This window comes from Primulina tabacum, chromosome 14 (genome assembly GCF_025594145.1).
Source record: "Primulina tabacum isolate GXHZ01 chromosome 14, ASM2559414v2, whole genome shotgun sequence".
In the NCBI taxonomy this organism is placed as follows: domain Eukaryota; kingdom Viridiplantae; phylum Streptophyta; class Magnoliopsida; order Lamiales; family Gesneriaceae; genus Primulina; species Primulina tabacum.
This window is the reverse complement of record NC_134563.1, coordinates 6,495,786-6,515,672: the sequence shown is the minus strand read 5'-3', so window position 1 is coordinate 6,515,672 and position 19,887 is coordinate 6,495,786. Positions and strand designations below refer to the sequence as shown.

Here is a 19,887-nt window from a genome sequence, read left to right as displayed (position 1 = left end):
TGGAAAATCTTCTTTAAGTTATAACTTTTAATAATTTACCAATTTTTTAAGAAAAATTAAATAAACTAATTAACAATTGTATTTCATTTTTTTAGTACGTAATTTAGGCGGAAACTTTCCTATTTTGTCAAAAAAATCTCCATTTTATGTATATAGATTTTGAATTTTTTTTCATATTTAAAAAATCACTAGTCAGTAAATATGTTTATCCCGACGGCAAGCGTGCGATGTATATAAGAAAAAAATTATTCATATTTAATATTTGCATTTTTTTATTTAGGAAAAATTGACACTTTGATCATGTATATTTTTATTTTTTTGTGATTTGGGTTGTTTATGTTGTCAAATTTTAATTTTAATAAGCTTTTTCTATCAATTTAAATATTTTTTTAAAGATCTCGCTAAAATGATGTTGGGGTGTGTATTGTCATCTGCACTCCAAATGAAAAAATATTAAAATTTTCAAAAAAAATATATGATTAACATTAAAATTGACTGTATATATAATTATAGTATAAAAATTTTTAAAATTATATAGTGTAACAGTTGTAAAGTACTCGTATACCATTTAACCAATGTTATTGTTACACGTAAATTTTTGCGAAATGATCATATATGTCAATTTTATAAGATAAATATTTTATTTGATTCATCTATGTAAAAATATTATTTTTATATCAAAATTATTATTTTTTTATTATAAATATGATCAAATTTGACTTGTCTCACCAATAAAAATACGTAAAACTGTTTCACGAAAAAAATACTTCTATTGTTATCAGACAACAACCAAATCTACTTGGTTGATTCTGTTACCATAAAACCTGGCTTTGCTTTCACAAGTCAACAAATCTAATTATTGATTATTTTACTTTATTTTTTTAGTAGTACAGTAACCAATTATCAATTCAGGAAAATTACAAACATCTTTGATAAAATGTCTTGTGAAAAATCCTACCATCAGATCGCCGTCCGAAACGAATCTTCTGAAATGTACGATCCCGATTGATCTAATCTTTTTTTTATTAAATTTAAAATCTAAATAAAATTTTAATCAAAAAAATCCCGTGAAAAGTATCGTTGAAATCATTGGTCGTCGTTCCAACATTATATGGCCATGGTTAAAAACTATAATAGCATACGAGATCGTTTGAAGAATAATATTTCTTTATATATTGGGTTTATTTTCTTTAAATTCTCTTTACTCTAGCGAATGAGTGATTGATGAGACGTTTATGTCAGACACGAAGAAATTCACCATCTACAGAGAGTATAGATGTGATATCACTCGATAACATGCACCATCTAACTGAAATAAATGATATATTGCTTTTTGGACTGCGTCACGTCACTGACTAAGAGTAAAGGAAAAAAAAAGTTCTCTAGCCTAGAGCGGCGGTACCAATTACGACTAGAAAGCGATCAAGACGAGTTGTCTTTGCTCATTTCCTAAGCGACGGTAACGAAAAATTTTATAAGAGAAGAGAGATTGATTTACTACAAAAGCCTGCTAACGGTATTCCGGAAATCTCCTGGGCAAGCTCTTTCTGAGTGTGCCCTAAAGGCGGGATCAAGCTTGAAAAGAATGGATGAGCGTAAGCTTTATATCATTAGATCATGAGTGTCCTGTATATTTTACAAAGGATCCAGTGCTTATTATAAGCATCCAAGACTTCATATTTTTATCATAGTACATGAAGTAAAATTCACCAAACATAGCATAAAAAAATGAATTGCAAAATATTTGGATCTCAAATAGATGTGTAAACGATCTGAATCGAGTCGAATAACAATAAATATTTAAGGTTCGAATTAAGTATATTAGAATCTGAGGTCGATTCGAAAGTCAATTTTTTTAGACTTTTTACTCGAGTTCGACTCGAAATCTTCAAATATATTCGTGAGCTATTCGAATTGTTGTTCAGATAGTAAAGTACAAGAATGAAGGTTTGAAAGCTCAAAACGTCCGAAAGCTCAAACTGTATATATATTTAATATATACTTACATTACATTAATAAAATATTAAAGCTCGTGAGCGGCTCGCGAACTATCGAACAAAACAATTTTGGCTCGAGTTCGGCTCGAAAAATGTTCGAACATCTCAAGTTCGATAAATGCGAATACAAATCAAATATTTATAAAGTCGATTCGAAAAGTTCGTGAAATGTCTCGATTCGTTTACAGCCATAGAATCTGAAGTACTCTTCAAGCGTTGAACACAAATATACTAAACCCACAAATCATCGAATTGACCTCGATATATAGTATTTTAAATACTCAAATTCAACTTTTATCAATCTCATACATGCACGTTTACATTTCCTCGTGACCTTGATTTGGAGTGAAGCATGCATGCACGAAAATCTCTCCTACTTCTCAACATAAATTCCAAAATGGACCCAATTCATGAAAGTGAAGCAACATGGCGTATAGTTGACGCTTTTAAAAACTTTTTTAAACCCATCCTCTTTTATTCAAATTTTACTTTGATCTTTCTATCAATCCCGGGAAAATGAAAAACGAATTAAAATTCAAAACTAAGCAAAGGGTAAAAAGAAACAACAGATTCAGTTTAAAAAATACGCAGTGAGTCCCGAAGACAGAGCATGTCAGTCTCCACCAAAAAAAGACAAGCAGCGCTTCATATCCTAGGCTACACGATTTTTCTGTTATGAATGTGATGTCGCGTGTGTAAATAAATGAAAAAAATATGCAAGTTACATGATTAAAATTAAAATTCGTCGTTAAATGAGAAAAACATACAGATTAATTATGACTAAAAATGAAAAACAAATGCAAGTTATATGACTAAAAATGCAATCTGTCGTTAAATGAAAAATACATGCAAGTTAAAAGACTAAAATTAAATGCAAATTCATTTTTAACATGACCAAAAGTGGACATAATTGCATGATCAATATCCCTATGATTATATATATATATATATATATATATATATATAATTTAAGTATTATAAATCAATATATATGGATGACATAATGATTTATGGCAAGAACTTGTGTAGACGGTCTCACATGTTATATTTTGTGAGACAGATCTCTTATTTGAGTCATTAATGAAAAAATATTACTTTTGATGCTAAGAGTATTACTTTTTATTGTGAATATCGGTAGGGTTGACCCGTCTCATAGATAAAGATTCGTGAGATCATCTCACATGAGACATACTCATGATTTATAACTTGCAATCATTAAAATATGGATCCTTTTAAAGAGTTTAAATATTAGAAAATTATTACTATTTTTTTTAAAATTTAATGCAAGATGTACAATTAAATACGTTATATTTTGAACCTTGGACAATGGGTCATGGGTTTTTTTTAAAAAAATAATATTATTTTAAAAAGTATATATTAAAATATAACAAAATGTGGGATGTTGTAAAAATATTACAATCCGAAAATATGATCTCCGGATTCAATTAATATGTATTTTTAAAAAAAACGGATTCAATTAATCCATTACATAGTGCTTTAAATTAGCTCCTTCGTTCATTTCACCGTGAGCTCTCCTTCTTCATTTTCCTCAATTTGCTTTCGACCACGGAGCACCTCTGTGGGGACCCGGACGCTAATCAATTCATAATCGTCATCAGGATCAATTTACTAATCAAGTAATAAGGGTCATAAAATTTTTTCTTTTTAATGCGGAATGTAGTGAAATCAATCTAATATACAACTCAGTATAAAATAAAGTACAAGTCCTGTACTGTCTACAAATCAGTAAAAACTAAGGTTCAACATCTAAATATCAAGTGTCAAAACCCTATATACATCAAAGACCGAAGTCTCCACTCTATCACGATCTCTCCTAATCTCCTGGACCCTGATCTTGTCCCACCTGTTGTCATGTACACATACAAACAAGACAACAGCCGGATAATTCCGGTGAGAATATAATCCCAGTATAAATCAACGATCATGCAATCATATAATCAATATAAAGCATGAAGCAGATATCAGATATATATCAAAGTCTGAAACACAATTAATATCAAACTATCAATCATACTCGTGACTCCACGACTCAGACTAGACTCAATCCTAGTCTAGGGATCCCGGTTTCCAGACGTTGGTATTCCTATATCGACCAACAGTAATAGAAGAAACTCTGATTCTATCCACGTCGATATAACCAAACATCCGGTGTCTTGACCTATCCGTCACAGACTGTGGCACTATCGCCAATATACTATCTTGTGACATCGTGCAATGTGCCCGTGGCGATCCCGCCACTATCAGGCACTTCTGTCACAAGATCACTCGTCTAATACTCATCTATTACATGCTTCCTAGAAATCAATAGAACAGCATATAATAATCAAATCAATGCATATAATAACAATAAGTATGTGATTTAGGGAAACTCAAGTATATCCTACTCGAGTCGATCTCCCGGTACCACATTGACTTATACCTTTCGTTCGTAGTCTCAGTCTGAAGCAATATCAGTTCTGAACTCAAGACTGTCTTTGTAAATCGGAAATGACATATCGAGAATACTAATATCAATATTCCATTCTCAATTCAACACTGAATCTGATTAATCTGAAATAATTCAATTCAACGGCATAATGGCACAATCTCAATATTTCCGTCAATACAATACCACCAGATATCAATTACAAATCATAACCCATATCCGGTACAATCTGTAATCAATCAATAATCCAAATCTGTCCGATTTCAAATCAATATAATCAGAAATTCATAACAATTCCATAATCAATCCATTTTCTGATCTGGCTTCAATTATACCATGTCTAGTATATCCAGAACACCATATATGAAATATATTCAATTCCATCAACATCATAATTTCAAATGATAACAGAACTCGGTAAAACATACGTCCAGTTGAAGCCTGTATCGCGAGGATCTCAGAACTGTGTTCGGATCAAAATTCTGATAATCGGATCAAACAAAATCAAAATTCTAGCCTTGAGGAACTGTGAAGGAATTTGCTATGAAATTCGCCAATTCTTGCTGCCGAGCTTTGATGGAAGAAGATTATATATATATCAAGCAAAGCATGGCATGACAAGTGTCCCACTCAATTCCATAATTGCACTTTAGCCCCTGAATTCTTCACTATTTGCAATTCAGCCCTCAATAATTACGAAATTGCCATCAAATTTAAATTAAGTATTTTTCCACTTCATTACAAAAATGCCATCCATAATATTTTCTTTTCGGGGTCTCATAAAATTGATAACATCTCGGGCCTTACAATTCTCCCCCTCAGAGACATGATTTCGTCCTCGAAATCTCAAGCAATCATATCACAGGTAATCAAATAAGAAATAACAGAAACTAAAATAGTAAACTCACATCAGTGGAATAACTCTGGGAATTCCTGTCTCATATCTGATTCAGTCTCCCAAGTAGCTTCTTCAATGCCATGACGAGTCCACTGGACTTTCACAAGTGGGATGGTCTTCGTTCTGAGTTGCTTTTCTTTACGATCAATAATCTGAACCGGTTTCTCAATATAACTCAGAGACTCATCAAGCTTAGCCTCGTCTGGTTGGATAATATGGGAATCATCGGGGAGATATTTCCGTAACATAGATACATGAAAGACATCATGTATTCCAGATAGAGAAGGCGGTAATGCAAGTCGATAGGCACAATCTCCTATCTTCTCGAGAATCTCATACGGCCCAATAAAACGTGGAGACAACTTCCCTTTCTTGCCAAATCTGACAACTCCTCTGAAAGGTGAAATCTTTAGGAATACTCGGTCTCCAACCTCAAATACCAACGGTCTTCGTCGAACATTGGCATAATTGGCCTGTCTGTCCTGAGCTGTCTTCATTCTCTTCTGAATCAGCTATACTTTTCTGTCATCTCTCTGATCATATCAGGTCCAATCTCAGGAACCTCAGAGATATCATCCCAATACAGAGGGGATCTGCAATTCTTTCCGTACAATGCTTCAAATGGAGCCATCTCAATACTCGTCTGATAGGTGTTGTTGTACGAAAATTCACAAAGTGGCAATGCATCTTGCCATCCAGTTCTAAAATCAAGCACTACAGCTCTCAACATATCCTCCAATGTCTGGATCGTCCGCTCTGACTATCCGTCAGTCTGTGGATGATATGCGGTACTCAGATGCAACTTCGTACCGAGAGCTTGCTGCAGGCTCTGCCAGAAGTGCGAAGTAAACCGAGGATCACGGTCTGAAACAATCGACTTCGGCACTCCGTCCAATCTAACAACTTCTTTGACATAAATCTCAGCCATTTGATCATAGCGGTACGCCATCTTGTATGGAATAAAACATGCCGATTTGGTCATAGCGGTACGTCACCACCCAAATCGCATCAGAACCTTTGGAGGAACGCGGTAACTGTGTAACAAAATCCATGGAAATGTGAACACATTTCCATTCAGGAATAGACAAACTCTGTAACAGTCCTCCGGGTTTCTTTCTTTCCGCTTTCACCTGTTGGCAATTCAGACATCTGGAAACAAATTCTGCAATGTCAGTCTTCATCTGTTTCCACCAAAACTGTCCTTTCAGATCGTTATACATTTTTCTGCCACCAGGATGAATGCTAAATCGACTGTTATGCGCTTCTGTCAATATCTTCTGTCTCAACTCTGAAACATTCGGCACAACAAGACGATTATTCACATACAGTACATCATCATGTACCTGAAACTCTGATCGATGACCTGATCTGACCATCTCAATCGATTTTTGTACTTTCTGATCAACTTTCTGAGCTGCTTTAATCCTCAAAATCAGCTCTGGTTTAGCTTGCACAGTATATAATCTCATCGGTTTACAATCTGTCTCAAATACCAATCCAGACAAACAACAATCCTCTATCAAATTCGAAACACCAATAGTCGATAAGGATAAAGAACATACCTTTCGACTCAGTGCATCAGCCGCTGCATTGGACTTTCCAGGATAGTATTTGATTTCACAATCGAAATCCTTCAGCAAATCAAGCCATCTCCTATGTCTCATATTCAACTCTGACTGTGAAAACAGATATTTCAAGCTTTTGTGATCAGAATATATCTCAAATTTCTCGCCGTAGAGGTAGTATCGCCATATCTTCAGGGCAAACACGATAGCAGCCAATTCAAGATCATGAATCGGGTATCGAGTCTCATGTGGCTTCAACTGTCTCGAAGCATAAGCAATCACATGCCCTCGCTGTATCAGAATACAACCCAAACCTCTGTGAGAAGCATCACAATAAACAACAAATCCACCAGTACCTGAGGGGATAGTTAATATCGGTGCACTGGTAAATCTCTTCTTCAACTCCAGAAAACTGGACTCACAGTCTTCTGACCAAACAAATGGAGCATTCTTCTGAGTCAACTAAGTAATCGGTTTAACAATGCTCGAGAAATCTTTAATAAATCGACGATAATATCCTGCCAAACCCACAAAACTGCGAATCTCTGGCACTGATGTCGGTCTCGGCCAAGAAATCACAGCCTCAACCTTGCTGGGATCAACTGATATACCATCTCCGGATATGATATGACCCAGAAATACTACCTGTCTCAACCAGAACTCACATTTTGACAGTTTAGCATACAATTTCTCAGTTCTCAGAATTTTCAACACAGTTCTCAAATGTTCTGCATGCTCAATCATATTCTTCGAATAAATCAATATATCATCAATGAATATGATAACAAACTCATCAAGATATCTTTGAAAGACACGGTTCATCAACCCCATAAATACAGCCGGTGCATTCGTCAAACCAAATGGCATGACAATAAATTCATAGTGTCCATACCTGGTTCTGAACGCTGTCTTCGAGATATCAGAATCCTTGACTCTCAGCTGATGATATCCAGATCTCAGATCGATCTTGGAATAAATAGAAGAACCCTGCAACTGGTCAAACAAATCATCTATACGGGGCAATGGATATTTATTCTTTACCGTTGCTTTGTTCAGTTGCCGGTAATCAATGCAGAGTCTCATTGAACCGTCTTTCTTCCTCACAAACAACACGGGAGCACCCTAAGGAGATACACTCGGTCGGATATATCCCTTGGCCAATAAATCCTCCAACTGTTCTTTCAGCTCTTTCAACTCGATCGGTGCCATTCGGTATGGAGCCCTCGAAATCGGAACTGTACCTGGCATCAATTCAATGCTGAAGTCTATCTCTCGAATCGGAGGCAAACCAGGAATCTCATCTGGAAAGACATCAACAAATTCACACACCACTGGCAAATCCGCCAATGATGGACTCGATTTCAGTAAATCAACTGAGTAAACAAGGAATCCATCCGCTCATTTCTGCAATAATCGAGTCATATTCATCGCATATATCAAAGGAATTCTAGCTCGAGAACCCTTACCATAAAATTTACACTCATCAGCCATCTCAGGTCTGAATCGAACAATCTTGTGGAAACAATCGACTGTAACCCTGTACTTGGTCAACATGTCGATATCAATAATACAATCAAAGTCAGATATCCCAAGCACAATACAGTCTAACTCAATTTCATTCCCATCATACTGCAGTATACAAGATTTAACAGACTTCACTGATATCAAACATGTCCCCAACGGAGAAGAGACAGACACTACAGCAGATAATGACTCAATAGGCAAAGAATGCATCAATGCAAATCGCTCAGATATGAATGTATGCGATGCACCAGTATCTATCAATACATAAGCAGGATAACCAGAAATAAAACAGTTACCTGTAACAACATCATCAGGTGCGTCCTGAGCCTGCTCCTCTGTCAAAGCAAATACTCGGGCCTGCTGTCTAGGAGGCTGGCTCACTGTCTGGCTACCTCCTGGACTTTGCTGTGACTGAGATGGTGCTGGCTGGAATGAATGTACAGCGGCTGATCGTCTGTCAGTCTGTGCCGCTGATCCAGATGATTCGGCACCCTGTGATCTCTGAGTATCCCTCTGTGGGCAGACTCTAGCAAAATGTCCCTGTTGTCTACAGATACGGCAACAGCCGAACACTCCTCGGCACTGCTCTGTGGAATGCTTCCCTCCACAAGTGCTGCAACAAGGTCCTGTATAACTCTGGCCCTGACCGGTCTGTCTCGAACCACTAGAACTGGATGAACTGCTTCCAGATCTTTTGAACTGCTTCCCTCTAGCTTTCAGAAATTCTTTCTTTCTACCACTACTGCTGCCACTCTCAAATTGAGGAGGTGGTTGCTGTGGTCTCGGTGCTGAAGGCACAAACGAAGCTCCCTTCTGTCTCATCAGACCGGCTTCGGCTCCCTTGGCTCTGTTCAAGGCATCCGCAAAGTTATTCGGTCGTCCGGTGTTCACCAATATAAAGATCTCAGGATTCAAGCCATTGATGTACTGATCAGCAACAGCTTCATCATTGTCAGCCACATGTGGAGCAAATCGCAGTAAAGTAGAAAACTTGGCCACATACTCTTCAATATTTAGTTGACCCTGTCTCAGATTAGCAAATTCTTCCCCCTTGTCCTTCCTGTACGATACTGGGAAGAATCTTTGATAAAACTCAGTTTTAAATACATTCCAGGTAATAGTCGTACCTCGATGCTCCAAAGCCCTCTTTGTCGTAATCCACCAGTTCTTTGCAACGTCATGCAACTGGTGCCCAATCAGTTTCACTCTCCGCTCATCTGTATAATCCAATGAATCAAACAGCATCTCAATGTCATCTAGCCAACTCTCGCAATCAACTGAAGTCTCGGTACCCTTCAGAGTCGGTGGATGGAACGACTAAAATCTCTTCAGCAATGTTTCCATTGGTGTTGCTGTCACTTCCATTGGAGGATTCGAAGTACTGCCCTATTCTGGGATTCGTCGGGGAGGCATATCTGATTATCAAAAGGGTTAGAAACCAAATGCGACAAACCTGTTTCAGTCCTCCTCTGATCATCTTACTGCTGATCAAGAATTGGTTCTGATACAATCTCAATTAATACACATTACCAATCAAATCAGCTAATTCAGGTAAACATGTATTAAAGCAGTAATACATGCTAGCAATCACAAGCAGGAAAGAAAACTCAATCTACCCCGCTCACTAGCTTCTATCTCAATCTAGAGGATCTATCGCTCTGATACCACCTGTTGTGGGGACCCGGACGCTAATCAATTCATAATCGTCATCAGGATCAATTTACTAATCAAGTAATTAGGGTCATAAAATTTTTTCTTTTTAATGCGGAATGTAGTGGAATCAATCTAATATACAACTCAGTAAAAAATAAAGTACAAGTCCTGTACGGTCTACAAATCAGTAAAAACTAAGGTTCAACATCTAAATATCAAGTGTCAAAACCCTATATACATCAAAGACCGAAGTCTCCACTCTATCACGATCTCTAATCTCCTGGACCCTGATCTTGTCCCACCTGTTGTCATGTACACATACAAACAAGACAACAGCCGGATAATTCCGGTGAGAATATAATCCCAGTATAAATCAACGATCATGCAATCATATAATCAATATAAAGCATGAAGCAGATATCAGATATATATCAAAGTCTGAAACACAATTAATATCAAACTATCAATCATACTCGTGACTCCACGACTCAGACTAGACTCAATCCTAGTCTAGGGATCCCGGTTTCCAGACGTTGGTATTCCTATATCGACCAACAGTAATAGAAGAAACTCCGATTCTATCCACGTCGATATAACCAAACATCCGGTGTCTTGACCTATCCATCACAGACTGTGGCACTATCGCCAATATACTATCTTGTGACATCGTGCAATGTGCCCGTGGCGATCCCGCCACTATCAGGCACTTCTGTCACAAGATCACTCGTCTAATACTCATCTATTACATGCTTCCTAGAAATCAATAGAACAACATATAATAATCAAATCAATGCATATAATAACAATAAGTATGTGATTTAGGGAAACTCAAGTATATCCTACTCGAGTCGATCTCCCGGTACCACATTGACTTATACCTTTCGTTCGTAGTCTCAGTCTGAAGCAATATCAGTTCTGAACTCAAGACTGTCTTTGTAAATCGGAAATGACATATCGAGAATACTAATATCAATATTCCATTCTCAATTCAACACTGAATCTGATTAATCTGAAATAATTCAATTCAACGGCATAATGGCACAATCTCAATATTTCCGTCAATACAATACCACCAGATATCAATTACAAATCATAACCCATATCCGGTACAATCTGTAATCAATCAATAATCCAAATCTGTCCGATTTCAAATCAATATAATCAGAAATTCATAACAATTCCATAATCAATCCATTTTCTGATCTGGCTTCAATTATACCATGTCTAGTATATCCAGAACACCATATATGAAATATATTCAATTCCATCAACATCATAATTTCAAATGATAACAGAACTCGGTAAAACATACGTCCAGTTGAAGCCTGTATCGCAAGGATCTCAGAACTGTGTTCGGATCAAAATTCTGATAATCGGATCAAACAAAATCAAAATTCTAGCCTTGAGGAACTGTGAAGGAATTTGCTATGAAATTCTCCAATTCTTGCTGCCAAGCTTTGATGGAAAAAGATTATATATATATCAAGCAAAGCATGGCATGACAAGTGTCCCACTCAATTCCATAATTGCACTTTAGCCCCTGAATTCTTCACTATTTGCAATTCAGCCCTCAATAATTACGAAATTGCCATCAAATTTAAATTAAGTATTTTTCCACTTAATTACAAAAATGTCATCCATAATATTTTCTTTTCGGGGTCTCATAAAATTGATAACATCTCGGGCCTTACAACCTCTTTCGAACACCGAGCAAGGCTGCATTCCAGTATTCCAGTACCTGTCTCCCGAATTTATCATTTATTTATTAGCGCAAATCTTCGACATTTTTTCAGAATATTAAGAGGTAATGCTATTATTTTTGTTTATTATATTTATTATTGTGAGTTAATTATAGTTGTTTTAAGTAATAATTGTATAATAATTTAAGACAATTGTATAATAATGAAACGTAATATTTTTGGATATAAATGCAATGAATCTGGTAAGGCTCCTTTTTGCGTAGACTAATATATTTCAATTTAATTTACATTTGTGGATATCATGTGTTTTGTTGTCATACTGTAGTTAAACCGGCTTTGCACTTGGTTGATTGAATATTAAGGATAAATATTGTTGGTTGTGAATTTAAATGTTCTTCAGTTGAAACATGTGAATTTTTTTTTGTCAAAATTTCATGAAGCACACAAGATTATGAACCGAGCATGCAGCAGTAATTGGTTACGAAGATTCAATTTTGTTAGCGTTTGTCAAAATGTTCTTCGTGTTAATTGTATACTATTAATTGTATAATTGTATAATAATAAAATCGTAATATTTATAATAATAACTATACTTAATTTAATTTTATATTAATAACTATACTTAATTTAATTACAATGAATATATACGTACTAATGTATTTATTATAATAACTATTACTAATGTATTTATTAATAATTATAATATTAATTGTATAATTGTATAATAATGAAACGTAAAATTTATAATAATAATTGTATTATAATATTAATTGTATAATAATGAAACATAATTTTATAATAATAATTGTATTATTGGAATAATTATAATATTAATTGTATAATAATAACTATATTTAATTTAATTACAATAAATGTATACGTGCTAATGTATTTATTATAATAACTATCATTAATGTATTTATTGTAATTACATGTTATACTTTTTATAACAAATAACTATTACTAATAAATAACTATTACTATTATAAATATTTTATAACTATTATTATACTTAATAATTACATGTTATAATAAATAACTATTTTGTAACTATTATAATTAATTAATATTACTAATGTATACGTTTTATAATTATTACTATATTTAATAATAACTATTACTAATATATTTTTTATAATCACTTGTTACGTTTTATGAAGTATTATTGATTTTTAAAAGAAATTTTTTAATTTACAGTAATTCCAATTTGTCATCAACATATACGTTTTTTTCCGAACCGAAAAATGCAAATACATTTTGTTTACTATAAAATATGTAGTTAAATTTTGTTGATATAAAATATAATATTTGTTAGCTAATGATTTTTTGTTTGCAAGATGGCTGAAAATACGGAGAATGTGTTGTATTTGCGGGATAGACACATATCAACTAATATCAACGCTGAAAACATGGATGCAATAATTCCGCCACGCCGGTCTGACAAATGTCTTTGGAGATTGCTTAATGCTGGGATTCACCTCCGTGTCCGCCTATGTCTTGCACGCATGGGCTTCTATGGTGTCATTCAGTGTGGTCCTATTAAATATTATGATAATCATTTGCTTACAACCATTGTTGAGAGATGGCGTCGTGAGACACACACATTTCACCTTACCGTGGGCGAGGCAACAATCATCCTGCAAGACGTTGCCCTTATTTGAGGGTTGAATATTGATGGCATTCCCATCACTGGTTTAGATACCGCGTACAACAAACATACCTTACAACAGTGCTGCGCTACATGGTTGGGTTTTACGCCTACATCTTCTCAGATTAAATGTGCACATCTTTATCTGACAGCTTTGTTAGACCATTGCCTGAATAATATGATTAATGATGAAAGCACTGAAGAGGACGTGGCACAATATTCCCGTTGTGTTGCATTAATGATCATTGGTTGATGTATGTTTCCGGACTCGGAAGGTGCTGCTGTGAAACTTATGTATTTGCAGTTTCTTGAGGATATATAATTAGTGAATACGTTTAGCTGGGGTTCTGCTGTGTTGGCTTATCTTTATAGAGAGTTGTGCGACACATCAATGAGATTAAAGGTCGATTTGTGTGGCACTGTTCAGATATTGCAGGTATTTTTACACTTCTACGGTCATTATATTTGTTGTACTTGATTTTTCTTATGAGTTGACTATTTCTGTTGTATGTTATTGCAAATTTGGGTGTAGTCTAGATTTACTCTTCTTTGCCCTGATAGAGCGCAACAGGTATCTATTTCACAAGAGCAAGCTGCGGATGTGCTTCAGGATCTACCATTCACACCATACGGCGCATGGTACTAATAAGAAATAATTAACATTTATTATTATTATTATTTTGTTATTTAGTTTTAATGAAACTATTGTTTACTGTTATAAATTACAGGTGGAGACGCGGATTCTCTTGGACACACACGGCCCATCATTCGGTCCGTATAATGAGAGATACGCTTGATAGGATGGTAGAAGGGCAGGTAGATAGATATATAAATTAGTTGTTTAGAGTTTGAAATTTTTTACAAATTCAGTCTGAATTATATTTGATCGACTTGATAATCTTTTTTCCATTTTATTTGCTTCAGTTTCTATGGACAGTTTATGATATGGAGTCCACGGAGGTTGGTGGAATTCTTGACGGAAATAGAATTCATCTATGTCAGTCGGCATGCGCATTGATCCATTTTCATATAGTTGAGATGCATAGACCAGAGCGGTGTCTCCGACAGTTTGGAATGCGTCAGGGTATTCCGCCACCTGCTACTAACTTCGACAATTTTCATAAACTGACGCGACAAGGCCGGAACAACTTTGATTGGTCGACATATCACTAAGATTTTGTAGAAATGTGGGATGACAGATATAATTTTGTGATTGGTGGGGATTATGTCATACCTAGTACACCCGCCAGCACAGTGGACTATGTTGCTTGGTATCATCGCATTTCATAGATAGTGTTGTCGCCGCTAGTGGTACCTTCGAACATCATGGGCTACCATCCTGTTGATGCAAACTACCGACAATTTATCGTAAGACATGTTCAATTTATCTACATATGTACGTAAATTTAATATATTGTATTAAATATATGTTACATAACATATGCATCTATGTCACAGACACGCCCAGCTCTGGTGTAATATCCACCGATGTGGACAGGAAATGAGTTTGAACCCGGACCATCATCTTCAAATATGGCATACACTACTCCGCCAGTGGTTTCAAGCTTTCCATCGTATGACATTGGTTACTACACTCCATTTGCTGGTAGTTTTACGCAATTTTTACAGAGTGACTTTCGACCGGTTATGAATGAGAGTCGCCCTACTTTTAACACGTCGCCCATACCATTTCAACAATATTCTGATACGGAAGGGTATGAGGTTGGTGGGAACATTGCCTATACCAGTACATCTGCAACACAAACAAGTACGCATGGAGATGATGAACAGATGTTAGGTCGTGGATGTAGAGTAATCAAGAGATCACCGTGTGGCACTGGGGGGCATCGTTATCATCGAAATTAACTATTTATTTAGATATGCACAATTACTTACATCGTATTGTTGTATGTTTTTCAATTTTTTTATTTTAATTACAATTTGTTGCTGCAACATATTTTTTCAACATTCGTATACTATTTTTGTATTATTAACTTTTTAAAATTGTGGAATATATTGATTGTGATTGATTATTATTTTACGAATAAAATTACGGAAAAATTTATAGTAATGATAAAACATAAGTGTAATTGCTACATCAAGTCAAATAAGGCACCAAACTACATATTAAAAAATCTTCATAACAATACAACACTTAATTGTCATAACAATACAATATTAAATTGTAAAATCTACGTCGAAAACATAATTATTTGGCACCATAACTCGATCTTCTCACCCGCACCTACCTGCAATGAACAAGAATTATTAATAAATACAAAATTTTAATACACAATTTTGTAATTACATTAATAACTTCATATGTTATGGTTTAAAAATAAGGTACAATACGTTATTGTAGATCTTTTACCTCCGACGTTGTCTTTCTCTCGTTGATGGTTGATCCATCTCGTTTCTTATGCGTGTCGTGCGATCTCTACCAGCCTGCCTTCTTTGTCGACGAACACCATTGTGTTGTAATTGGAATGTAGGTTCATCCCAATATTGTTAATCATGAATAGGGTAGAATCTTGCATCGTATGTGTTCACGTATTCGCTCAATGTAAACCGTGGTTGTACAAGCTGTGCGGGATTCAAACCAAACCATTTCGCTGCACATATAACATGTGAACAAGGAATTCCAAATATTTTGAATTTACCACATGTGCATTCACGCGTAGAAATGTTCACAGCTTGTACGTGATGTTGATGACCCGGTCTTCCTCCTGTCGCGACGGATGCTGTTTTATCCCGTTGGTCAAATCTTACTACTCGATGTTCAATTGACTTTTTTGACCACATATCAAATTTAGAGTATGCATAGTCGGTCCATGGTTGATTTTTTTCCAGCATCTTATCACTTCGCGCTCGCCGTTGAATGAAATAATGCACGCAACGCTGTAAGGTCATCTCAACTATTGCAGTTATTGGAAGACGTCGCACCCCTTTCAACACACCATTAGTACACTCAGACATGTTCGTCGTCATTATCCCTTGTCTCCATCCACCATCATGAGCCAATGACCATTTTTCTTTTTGAATGTTTGACAAATACGTGAAAGCTGCTGCATTCTTTGTTCTAATTGCCTCCATTGTCGCATTAAATTTTGCTACTTGGTGTTGTATCCCTGCTTCCCAACATAAGTCTTTTAAATGAATGTTTTTGAACTTGCTGTTGAAATTAGAGCAAACGTGCCTCAAACAGAAACGATGAACACCACGAGGAGGCTTGAAGTCAGAGAGATCTTGAACTGCACTTGTTATACCCTCATGTCTATCAGATATAAGGCACACACCACTACACCCTCTGGTAACATGTCGTGCAACATTACCGAGGAACAAATGCCAAGACTCGTAATTTTCTTCATCAACAAGCGCAAATGCTAGCGGCAAAATCTGGTTATTGGCATCCAATGTTACTGCTATGAGTAGTTTGTGCTTATATTTGGTGTACATATGGGTACCGTCTACACTGATTACGTTGCGACAATGTCGAAAACCATCTATACATGGTCTGAATGCCCAAAACACAAAGTTCAAAACTTTATGTGGATGGTCATACGGTCAAAGATGCTTCCATTCTACAACAGTTCCTGGATTGTACTTCGACAAAGCTCCCATATATTTAGGAAGCAAAGTTACAAAGCTTTCCCATGTGCCATAAACTACCTCCACCGCGCGTTTCAAACTCTGTCATGCCTTAGCATACGATATATCGTACCCATATTTTTCTTTAATACTTTCTCACACATATTTGATTTCATATGCATGATCACAGCGCACGATTCTCAAAAGTGTACTGGCTATCATGTTTACGTTAAGGTTGTGGTGATCTATACCGACTTGGGTAGACATGCATGTATGATCATCACCATATTTCGTGATCATCAAGTAGCCAAAACTTTTTTTCAACGATGCTCGAAGTCCTCACCCACAATTGCCACCTTCGGACCAGTTCTTGCATTTGACCTTCCAAATTGTCGGAGAACTTTGGACAACAATATATTCACGTCTCAAAACCCGAACAGAAAAATCCTTCACTGAAGCTATTAAATCGTTTTTGCACTTAAATACCATTTTTACACCAAGCTGGCCTTTCAGGATTGTAAAAGTTTGTTCGTGACGCAGAAGGAATACCAAATGAATCTGGAATTTGTTCGTCGTAGACTTCATTGAAAAATTGTAGAATCTCACGTAAATGTTGCTCCGGTGCAATAGGAATGTTCTCTGTCATTGTTGCTCCAGACATTAACACACGCGCCGATGTCCCTTCATTTTCATTGTCAACATGATGATCATCTTCTCCGTCACTTAATGTAGCATACAAATCATCATCGCTATTCATGACATGATGCGAACTGTCCCCAAATAAATCATCTTGCTCAGGCATGTGTTATGTAATTGGGGTGGGAATATTTGCATCCATAGTAGAACTATCAAAATGTCTAACATTTGTGGTATTTTCCTCATCAGCCCATGAATTTAAATCCAATTGGCCCGTCCTACTAGAACCCTATGCAACATCAACTCCTGATGGACCCGTGATATGATGATCCCAACCCCCTGAAGTAATAATCTCATTCTCGTGTTGTATTCATCCCCCATGCATATTCTTCTTCAGTGTGAGCCGTGATATGGTGATCCCAAGGACCAATGTCGATCCCAGAGTATGTATGAGCTGATTGTTCATCGACGTGATACATAAAAGGTCCCGCTTCATTCAAACCTACTGTTCCCAAACCTTGCGTTATTACTGGCATGACTGCATCAAAATCGTAATCACTTACGTTCTTTAACACTGGCGATGAATCAACATACAAGTACATGCAATCCAGTGTCGGCAACTCAAACATAAATTGTAGACTATCATCATCTGTGATATAGACATGCTCTTCAATGTAACGAGCCAACGAGCTATAACAATATTTCGTGGACAACTTGATGCAGAATTTTGATGGGTCGATCTCCAGCTTGCGATGCACATAATTCACCAATTGAGAAAATGTAGTAGACCGAGAGATTTTAATGGGCCTTGTCGCGGGGATACTATATTCTACCCTACCATCTTCAATAATGACATAGCCACCTACGTAAAATAAGGCGCTCACAGTATCCATGTCTGCATCAAAAACAATGACATAATGTATACAATCATAACAAAATTTAATTATGAGTTTCTTACACATATTAAAATATATATTTTATATAAGATAAAATATCAAGAATCACTTACAAGATTATTATTATTTTATATAAGATAAAATTTCAAGAATCACTTACAAGAATTTTATAATAATAAAAAAATTGTTATGCCTTATATTAAAAATTAAGCATTTTAAACATGTGTATTTAGGATTTCCAAATATATTAATTTTTCAAATTAATATATTTTAACAATTAAGAGTATAAATAAATTAAAAAGAAAAAAAAAACATAACAAACAAAAACAAATGAAAAATTTACAAAATAAATTTATATTCTTCAAAATTGTTTTACTATATATAAAATTTATGTTACCTTAAAACTTAATTTACTTACAAAAAAAAATACTTTTAAGTAAATTAATTCAAAATATATCATTGAAAAAAAAGATATTATTATTATTATTATTATTATTATTATTCATAATTTAATACATGTACTGTCGAGACGTGCAACTTTGAAATAATTATAAAGAGTCATTAATCTTATTATTATTTTTAAAAAAACAGATAAATACATGTAACGCCTACAAAGTAGGCTTCTTATCTTTATTTTATAAGATTATAATAATTAACACGTTAAACAGTTAAAAAGTCCCTAATATTAACTCAATCTCGCCCGCACTCACCTAACACACACGAAATGCTTTTTGACGTTTTAACTATATATTTAATTAAATTCTCTTTGTTTACAACTCTTTGATACAGAATAATTATATGGACTATTATTATTATTATTATTATTTTATACTTTATGTTAATTATTGTAATGCCCGAGAATTTAATCCTAGTAATCTGTAATTATTGATTTATAATTTGATATGATTATGAGAGAATTAATCGAGACACGATTTGATTCAGCATGAAAAGATGTAAGTGCGAGGACAGTGCCTTTCGCGCACATGCGCGACATGAGACGCGCACATGCGCGAAACGGGCAGAGGGTCTCGCGCATGTGCGCAGTGGGTGTGCGCGCATATGCGCGAGCTGTGCGAGGATTTAAAGTCAACTCCAGAGAAGTGGGCGCACATGCGCGACGGGGAGCGCGCACATGCGCGAGATGTCCAGAGAACCTCGCGCTTATGCGCGACGTGTATCCGCGCACATGCGCGAGGGTACCCGAGAGTTGGGTAAAATGAACAAAGGCCTCGCGCATATGCGCCGAGTAAGGGCGTGCATATGCGCGAGGTGCTGTGCAGAGGACGCGCCGAGACATATGATCTCGCGCATATGCGCCGAGTGATGTCGCGCATGT

At 35.7% G+C, this 19,887-nt stretch overlaps 1 long non-coding RNA gene across 1 annotated transcript; it reads left to right on the top strand.

Annotated features, from left to right (window-relative positions):
• Window positions 1-13,944: 13,944 nt before the first annotated feature.
• On the top strand, window positions 13,945-15,213 carry LOC142524730 (uncharacterized). The gene is made up of 4 exons (XR_012814953.1): window positions 13,945-14,070; window positions 14,160-14,247; window positions 14,356-14,799; window positions 14,890-15,213. It is a non-coding gene; the product is annotated as an uncharacterized LOC142524730 (long non-coding RNA).
• The last annotated feature ends 4,674 nt before the right edge of the window (window positions 15,214-19,887 follow it).